Source organism: Xenopus laevis, chromosome 1L (genome assembly GCF_017654675.1).
Source record: "Xenopus laevis strain J_2021 chromosome 1L, Xenopus_laevis_v10.1, whole genome shotgun sequence".
Classification (NCBI taxonomy): Eukaryota; Metazoa; Chordata; class Amphibia; order Anura; family Pipidae; genus Xenopus; species Xenopus laevis.
In genome coordinates, this window is record NC_054371.1 from 168,007,073 (window position 1) to 168,016,564 (window position 9,492).

The 9,492-nt window shown below is 40.7% G+C and overlaps 1 long non-coding RNA gene across 1 annotated transcript; it reads left to right on the plus strand.

The window, feature by feature from the left end:
• The first annotated feature begins 51 nt into the window (after positions 1-51).
• On the plus strand, positions 52-9,131 carry LOC108716055. The gene is made up of 3 exons (XR_001935626.2): positions 52-248; positions 6,304-6,381; positions 7,797-9,131. It is a non-coding gene; the product is annotated as an uncharacterized LOC108716055 (long non-coding RNA).
• The last annotated feature ends 361 nt before the right edge of the window (positions 9,132-9,492 follow it).

A 9,492-nucleotide genomic window follows, 5' to 3' on the forward strand; every position in this document is an offset into this window, starting at 1 on the left:
AAGCCCGACCAAGTCCCCTTCCCCCAGCCTTTTGTACTAACTTTGTGGAACAGTGACACAGATCTTTCTGCAGCTGTGCTGTCTCCTAACAATCGGCTCTCTGCTAGCAGGCTGCAAACAGCAGACAAGATCAGTGGATTGCAGAGTGAGCACCACATTGCACCGTATGCTGTTTGCAGCCTGCCAGCCGAAAGCCGATTGTAAGGAGAAGTACAGGAGACAGCACAGCTGCAGAAAGATCAGTTTTAGTGAGTGGTGCTGTCATGAAATGCAAAGGCGCCTGCCTGTGTGGTGTATGTCATTTGTCTGGATGTTGGCAACAGGGCAGTCTCTGGGCAGCAGGGAATGATGTGGGAGAACTGACCTCCTAATGAGAATTACAGGGATTTTTGCTGGGATGTATCATGTGTGTGTTACAGACTGGGCTGAGGATTCTTAGTCTGCTTCCATGGCTGCCCTTATCTGTTTCCTTATTCTACAACTGCCAGTTTACTGGGCTGTGTGTGTGTGTGGGGGGGGGGGGGAATGTCGCCTGTCCCCTGTCCCTTGTCCCCTTCTCCCCTTCTCCCTTCCCGGCTGTCTTGGGGGTTGCTTGTCCTCCCGGGTCAGTCACTTGACAGTCACCTGTCCTGTCTAGAGTCACTTGAGATAGGGACAAGTTCATTATACATGATAAGAAGAAAATTTCCGGCACTCAGGTCTCCATGCAAGCAAGACTAAGAAAGGGGTATGCCCCCGAAACGTTACTTTTAATGAACTTGCATGAAGCCCACTTGCATGAAGTCTTGAATGCTGGTTATTTTCTTCTTATCACATATTGCTAGGGGTGCCGATTCCCATTTTTTACTAAGCACCGGACCAATTTTGGCATGAGAGGCCAGGGTGCGCTGGTGGGTTCTGGAATTGTGCAGAACTATAGGTTCCATGCAGGATGTTGCCACTTTGCAGAGTGATTTGTCTAAGTTGGGAAACTGGGCAGCAAACTGGAAAGTGAGGTTCAATGTTAATAAATGCAGGTTATGCACTTTGGCAGAAATAATATAAATGCAAGTTATACACTAAATGGCCGAGTGTTGGGAGTTTGCTTAAATGAAAAGGATCTAGGGGTTTTTGTAGATAACAAGTTGTCTAATTCAAGGCAGTGTCATTCTGTGGCTACTAAAGCAAATAAAGTCCTGTATAAAAAAGGGCATTAACTCAAAGGATGAAAACATAATTTTGCCTCTTTATAGGTCCCTGGTAAGGCCTCATCTGGAGTATACAGTGCAGTTTTGGACTCCAGTCCTTAAAGGAGAATTCAACCCATTTTGTAAAAAACCCTGTATCCCCCACCCCACGTAGACTTCCCTCCCTCCTCCCCCCAGGCTAACTGCCACCCCCCTCGGTAAACTGAGTAGGAGACCGGCATTTTTGGCGCATGCGCAGTTGGAGCTGTTTGCCGGTTTGGACAACTGTGCATGCACCGAATTCGACAGAAATTGCCGAAGCGCCAGAAGAAGACACGAAGACCTGGAAGATGGATGCCGTGAAGTCCACTGCCTGAATCTGCGCCGAGGGGTAAGTATAAAGTATGGGGCATTTCCCTGGGGGTGGGGGACAGTTAGCCTGGGGGGAGGAGGAAGGGAATCTACGTGGGGTGGGGGTACGGGGTTTTTTACAATTGGGTTGAATTCTCCTTTTAGAGGGATTTAAATGATCTGGAGAGAGTGCAGAGACTAAGTGCAACTGGTTAGAGGGAGGGAAGAGTTAAATTATTAGGGGAGACTGTCAAGGTTGGGTTGTTTTCTCTGGAAAAAAGGCGCTTGCGAGGGGACATGATTACACTTTACAAGTACATTAGAGGACATTATAGACAAATGGCAAGGGACCTTTTTACCCATAAAGAGGATCACCGTACCAGTGGCCTCCCTTTAAGATTAGAAGAAAAGAACTTTCATTTAAAGGAACAGAATAGGGGGTTCTTCACAGTCAGGACAGTGAGGATGTGGAATGCACTGCCGGGTGATGTTGTGATGCTGATTCTGTTAATGACTATAAGAAGGGCTTGGATGATTTCTTGGACAGACATAATATCAAAGGTTATTGTGATACTAAACTCTATAGTTAGTATAGATATGGCTATATAGTTTATGTGAGTGTTGGGCAGCGCTAAAGCAAGTAGCGAAAGCGCTACTGACTGGGAAGGGGAGTTCCCCTTTAAACAAGGCGCATAATCTGGCCCAGCGTGGACGCGCCTGGCGTCTTTGCGCAGTCGCTAGAACGGCGGCGATGTCATCACGCAGTGCGCATGTGCACAGGAATGGCCTTATAAGGCAGCGCCTCTCCCTGCATCTTCCTCTTGGCACCCATAGCAGCTACAGGCGCAACCTCCCACCCACCCAGTAATAAAAGTATGCAATGTTTATGTGTTATTATGTTTTACAAAAAAAAAAGAGGATGAGGTCTGATGGTGTACATTTAAATGAATGTATGTTTATTTTTAAGTGTTTTTGTCACAGCGTGGCGGTTATTGATCCTTTCCCTGTATTCAGCCTGGTATAAAAGGTGACACCACATGCCCACTGCACACAGGGGCCGGCATTCGGGGTAAGATATATAAGGTCATATACTTGACAGTTAACGAGATGTGTTTTGAAATGGCAAGGATCGGGAATATAAATAAAGCTGTGGCCGACCTTAACCCACAATTCTGTTTCAGTGTGTTTATTTATAAACATAGAGTTAAAGGGGTATCCCCATCTGGGCAAACGTTAGGTTCCATAGTTCATAAACATCTTCACAGTCATGGAGGGGTGTGTATGGATGCTGGGTTTCATTTTGAGGGGTTGAACTTGATGCACTTTGTCTTTTTCTTTTTTCAACCTGATCTAACTATGTAACAGACCAAAAGACAGGATGGTACTTCCCTAATCTGCAGATTCCCTTTCTCCCCCCCCAACAATCAGTGCAGATGAATGCTGGATACAAATCCCCCTTAATTTCTTCTGCCTTATGGTTACTTTACTATGTTCACTTCCCCAAAATTCCCTTATCAAAACTGTTGCAAGGATGTTGCAAGGATTTGGCTGGCTCTCCCAATGTGGCACCATTCACCCTTTTCTTCCCTTAATAGCCATTCTGATTTTTAACCTTCAAAAAAATAGGACTGCCACTATGCCATTGTCAGGGAGCCGGGAGCTCCCTCCAGGGAGGTTGTCAGGATCAAGGAGGAAGCCCTCTTGAGGGAACAAGGTCGCGGTGTCCAAAGGGTTAAACGAAGAATAGTCAGGATCAGGCAAGAGTTCACAGGCAGGCAGAATACAAACAAAGTCCAAAGTCCAGGCAAAGGGTCAGGAAACAGATCAGGAACACGATTTAGGCAATAAGGCAGACAGGAAACCCAGGATACTCTTTAGGGAAGTAATCCTATTCTTGGGCGCCATTCTGGCGTCTAGTTGGCGCTTTTATTTTCAAATTTGGCGCCATTTTGACGTCATTGACGCTCTTGCGCCGACGTCGGCGCGCTGACGTCATCGCGCCGGCGCCGCTACCCACGTGGCGGCCATGGGCGCCGCCATTTTGGGAGCGACGCCGGCAAGGAGGGACGCGCCGCCCGGAGCTCCGGGCGGCGATCGTGACAGCCATCTGGACTATGCCACCCTGCAGTGAATTCTGTCATATACACGGAATTGTCTTTGTGCCATCTTCCTATGAGTTCTGGGGTATTATACTCGGAATGGCTTTTGTGTTATTCTACTATGAGTTCTGATGGTATTATACACAGAAATTACTTTGTGCCATCTTAATATGAGTTCTGGGGTATTATACATGGAATTGCCTTTGTGCCATCCTGTTATGAATGTTGGGATATTATACATGGAAATGCCTTTGTGCCATTTGTTATGAGTTCTAGGGTACATTATACATTATGGGGCAGATTCACTAAGGGTCGAATTTCGAAGTAAAAAATACTTCGAAATTCGACCCTCGAATTGAAATCCTTCGACTTCGAATATCGAAGTCGAAGGATTTAGCGCTAATCCTTCGATCGATCGATCGAAGGATTTTTCGTTCGATCGAACGATTAAATCCTTCGAATCGAACGATTCGAAGGATTTGAATCCAACGATCGAACGAAAATCCTTCGATCAAAAAAAGGTTAGCAAGCCTATGGGGACCTTCCCCATAGGCTAACATTGACTTCGGTAGGTTTTACCTGCCGAAGTAGGGGGTCGAAGTTTTTTTTAAAGGGGAAGTACTTCGACTATCGAATGGTCGAATAGTCGAACGATTTTTCGTTCGATTCGTTCGATTTCGTTCGAATTCGAACGAATTTAACCAATTCGATGGTCGAAGTACCAAAAAAATACTTCGAAATTCGAAGTATTTTTCATTCGAATCCTTCACTCGAGCTTAGTGAATCTGCCCCTATATGTGTGGATGAGTACAAAACCATTGTGTATTTTGCTTTGATTTTTTTGCCCGGGCTGTTTTTTTACTCCCAGTCTGGCCCTGGTCCGGGCCAGTTTAGGCACCCCATGTGATTACAGTCACTTACTTTAGAACCAGGCTGAATTCTTTCTTTTTGTTAAAATGCACCATACTCTTCTCGTGCCTCAGCATCCTCTTTCACATGCATAGTACAGAAATCAGCAAACTATCGCTGTTCTGCAGGGCAGTGTGGCGGATGCTGGAGCACCAAAAGAAAGTCTGCCATTGAGGTAAAGTTTGAAAATTGTACTCCTTCCAACTCAATACCACTATTTACTGCAGTTGTATACAATTTGGGTATTCTGAATTTTGTGCATGACATACATACATGTATAACAAAATGTTGACCTGCACTGACAGATGATTAGGGGACGTTTGTGAGCCAGCAATGAACACTGTGGGCAGTCTTCCTTTTACTTCTGTCAAGTGTTCCAAACTTCCTGTAAACATGACTTTCAATCTGCTTTTGTTTCCACCTCATGAAATAATTCAGTGGAAAATGAAAGCAGACAAAGGGGAAAGGTCCTTTCCTACTTCCATTTAGGGCAGAAAAACAGCAACTGTGAGAATATTCTTTTATAGTAGTCTAGTCTTAACAATTTAGTTATAAATGTCCTAGCTGAGATTATATCCCCTGCCTGCACAAGAACAGTATATTAGAGTATATTATAAGTAGAGATTTAGTCAAGCCCATACACCTAAGTATTTCACAGACGCAGCATCGGTGTTACATGGAGTCATCATTTAAATATTATGACAAGCAATAGCTTTAAATAGTTTGGATCAAGAGGTCCAAGGAACAATAGAATTCCTTGCAAAAAAAACAAATTAAACTTGTTTTCTTTTGCTTTTCTCCACCTCCCTTTCAGTCTGTTCTGCACAGAGCTAGCACTGAGCTAGTCAGAGTTTAACATGATTATAATGATTTTTCAAGGGAGTTTGCCAGCAAACATATGGATCTCATTGCCACTTGCACTGTTTCAGCCAGTGAAGCAAATGCAATTAATCAATATGTAAAAGTTATAAATTAACATAAGCATTAATCATTCTAATATGTAAAAGCCATGCATTAACGTAAACATTCATCATTCTTGTTCTCAAATGTGTCAAGCTGTAATTTTTTTTTTTAATCAGTGTTTTTGTCTGTCATTTATACATCTTGGCTACCAGTTAACTTGCCACACTTCACACTGGAAACCATTCTGCACTTTGAAAACTTCATGAAGCAAATATTTTTCTAGGAACCTTTTAATGTGTCCCCAGCATTACAGTTGTGCCCTGTGTCCTCGTTCATCTTGACACCGAATCACTAAATTGTTCAACCGATAGCTGCTGTACGATGTTAATTATTAGGGACAGCCCCCACTTTTTGCTTGGTTATTTTTAATACAATGGAAAATAAATACAACATGAAGTATAGCTTTTTTTAAATATTTTCAGGGGGAAAGATAGAAATGAAAGACGAACACTACTTAATGTAAAACATTAAAAATTCCTAGAAAGCGTCTGTTGATTGTAAGAAGCAAAATAAAGACAAATTAAGATAAAGCACGCTTATGGTCTTTCAGATTTATATACGGTAATGTCCAGAATAGGTCATTTTGTCACTTGAGTAAAGGCTATGTTAAAAAACAAATGTTGTAGTCCCTTGTAAAACTGCTTTACAGTTACATGACGTGACTGTGCTGCTAACATCTGGTTAGAGTGAAACAGGACTGTTGAATGAGCACCCTAGCTGGTTAGGGTCCTACCCCATTCACAATCCACACTGCATAAAGAATAAGAATCATTCTGTGAACTCCACTAAATATTTTTTTTGCTAATTATTTCTAGCAACTATTGATGTGACATCGACAACTTTTGAGACATTGCATGTGTGTCTACATATTTTGGCAAGCTAAGATTCCATATGTGAGTATTTCTCATACCTAATCTCATAACTCATTTTAAATTGCTTATGTATAAGTGAATAATCTGGCAAGCAAGTTGAAATGCGGTATCTAAATTTTTGAAGAAATCTATTTGCTATATGTGTAGACCACTGTTGTAAAAAGGATTATTACACACAAGTGTGTTTTTTTTTTTTGCAGTTACCTGCTATCTATGTTTACAATAGTAAAACGTATGATAATATTTATATATGATGTTTGCATTACTGTATATATGTTGCATATTGGGATGTGGATATCCCATAGCTAGTTTTAGGAATGCAAAAGTGGTTTTAGTTTGGTTTTAACAGTTCACAATAAATTTGCAATTGTTGTATACAAGTAGATGCGGGCACTCATATATAACTGGTTCACTGGGCCTTTGTGTAGTTCACGTATAAAGAAATATCCCAACATAGAAAGAGATCTACACTTATCAGGAGTTATAAACGTCAAACGTGCTATATTATAAGACCAGCGTTTTGGCTGAAGCAAAAGCCTTTTCTCAGAAGCTACATTTTTATGTATATGAATATATACTTTAATTGACTCCTTTAATATTTATGTGCATGCAATTAAGGGTACCCAATAGTTTTTTTAAGCAGTAGATTCCAGTAGAAGAACAGCAGATTTATTAAAATCAGCTTACTATTCACTCTTAAAGGGCATGTAATGGCAAAAAAATACAATCCCATTTTTACTTTCTTTAATGAAAAAGAAACCTACAGTATCTTCAATATATTTTATTTGAAAAATGTGTAGCGTTTTTATAAGAAACCTGACTATGGAGTGAAATTCTTCCTTCATTTACTTGCTCTGTCAGACGGTTCCTAACACCTCTGCAGGGAAACACTAATACTTATGAACAGCTGGGGGAGCTCCCACCTTACTTCCCAGCCATGCAGAACTCAAGCAGCTTTGTTTGTTTCCCTGTAGAGCAGTCGCGACTGTGTATAAATTTGTATTGGATTTTATTTTTGCCTTTACATCCCCTTTACTGTTTCCAACTCCAGCTGCAGGGACAAATATCATGGAGCCAGATTTAAACAGATAAACTGGGATTCTCAGGACCCAGTGCAATCTGCATATTCTGATTATTAATCAGTCTTGCTGTATCGGCTTCTGGCAGATATTATTTGGCTGTTTTTATAAGTTATGACGATCCCTAAGCAGCCCAGACCACACTGAGCATGTGCACAGTCTTGGTCTTGCAAAGATGGTTAGCAAAGTTACAATATGGTGACCCCCTGTGGCCAACTTTGAAAGCATAAATCATTTGTTTTATTAGGCTTCTGGTGCAGTAAGTTCATGTTTATGTTTAGTATACAAAATACAGCCTTATTCTATTTTAGACTTTACTTGCCCTTTAATATCGCTAATAATTCATTTTTGTTTCAGTCTAATGTCACAACAAGGCAATGAAAGTGGAATATATTTCAAGGGAAGATTCTGAAATTGGGACAGAGGTATGATTTTAATGGGGCTTTGATTAGTGAAATTCAGACTAGTAGAAAATGAAACAGTTTGTTATGTAACTCAATAAAATCAGTTACACATTTCTTAGTGGGGAGAAAACAACATTTACGGCACTCCTTGTCATAAATGATTCTTTCCCTGGAAAGCCTTGATGCCTTGAAGGCATTTGAGTGAATGTCAGCAGTGGCTTCTCCTGCCATCATCACCTCAATAAATGGGGATTAGTTATTTGCTTACTTTAGCAATCAGCTATTTACAGTGACTCTGTCGGATGATAGTAGTTTCAAAGCTGGAGTTAATTTACTATTCCTCCCTTTTCCTTATAGACTTTTCCTTGACCTTGATACCTTGATTCTCTCTCCCAACTTTACATTGAAAGCAATAAAAATTCCTTTGACCATGGCAGTCGCTTGCATCCAAAGGAATGTTTAAGGGCATCTACTGTAGTAGTCATAATTAAACATTTGTCATAGGCCTAACAAACATATTCAGAATAGAATCAAGTCTTATCAGATCCCCAGTGCCCCAGTGGGTTTCTAGGCAGTGATCTGACTTTGAGGCAGCTCTGTTACTATTTGCAATAGTACTTGTTTGCACAATTCTTATGAGGTGAAATTGTCAAGGTCATTTTCACTCATGATCTCATCATTCACTTGGATTGAATAATAAAGAAAAGTAAGTCTTAAGTACCATTTTCCTACTAGAGCCCAGCGATTTTAATAATTAGTTGTCCCAATGTAAAACATTCCTTTTTATTGGATTATTTACATTGTATCATTGCACCATGCATCTGAATTTATGCAATTTAGCAAGTATTACAGGATATCCTGCGTCCAGTACAAGCTGCAGTAAGATTCAAGAACTCGTGCAATGGAGTCTTTTTTTGGAGGAAAAAAGAATACACTCTTCATAATTTATCTGCTTTGAAAACATTCTTCACAAAAGTGAAAAAATAATGGCCCAAAACCAAAATTTGATTGCTTGCATATTTTAGGAAAAAGTGAGTTCAACACACTATTGAACTCACATCAAAGAAAGAAAAATGTTTTGTAATGCTTGCTTGTGTGTGGTACATTTAAAGTTAGATGAATGTTCATGTACTTATATAAAGAGAGTAATGCAATTCTACAAGTATGACCAAACAGTAAAAAAATGATGATTACAATTCAACGGATCTAAGGGTGTTATTCATCAACATGGGAAATGATTCACCCATCAGGTTAACCGTACCAATAAATTAGCAAATAGCTTTTATTGCAGTGCACCAATATGCATGCTATGGCAGCAGGCATGGATTAACAATATTTATATTCTGACATTTTCCAGAGGGGCTGCTCTATGCTGCTATAGACAGTCTTGTTTCATTAATCCTGTGTCGGGCTGTTTTGGCCTCGGTATACTTGAAAGTGCAAGGAGCATGTATGTGTGCAAGTACCTTTTATAAATGCAATTCAATGCAGGCTCAATTTTGTGTCAATTTTAGCACATTAGCCTCATAAATGAGGCTGAGGATGTGTTCAAAGTGATGCTGTAATAGTGCAATAGGCAGTTCATAGCAGCAAACTAATTTGTGCTTAACATGGGTGCTAGCAACATGCTGTTTTATGTATGTGTGAAT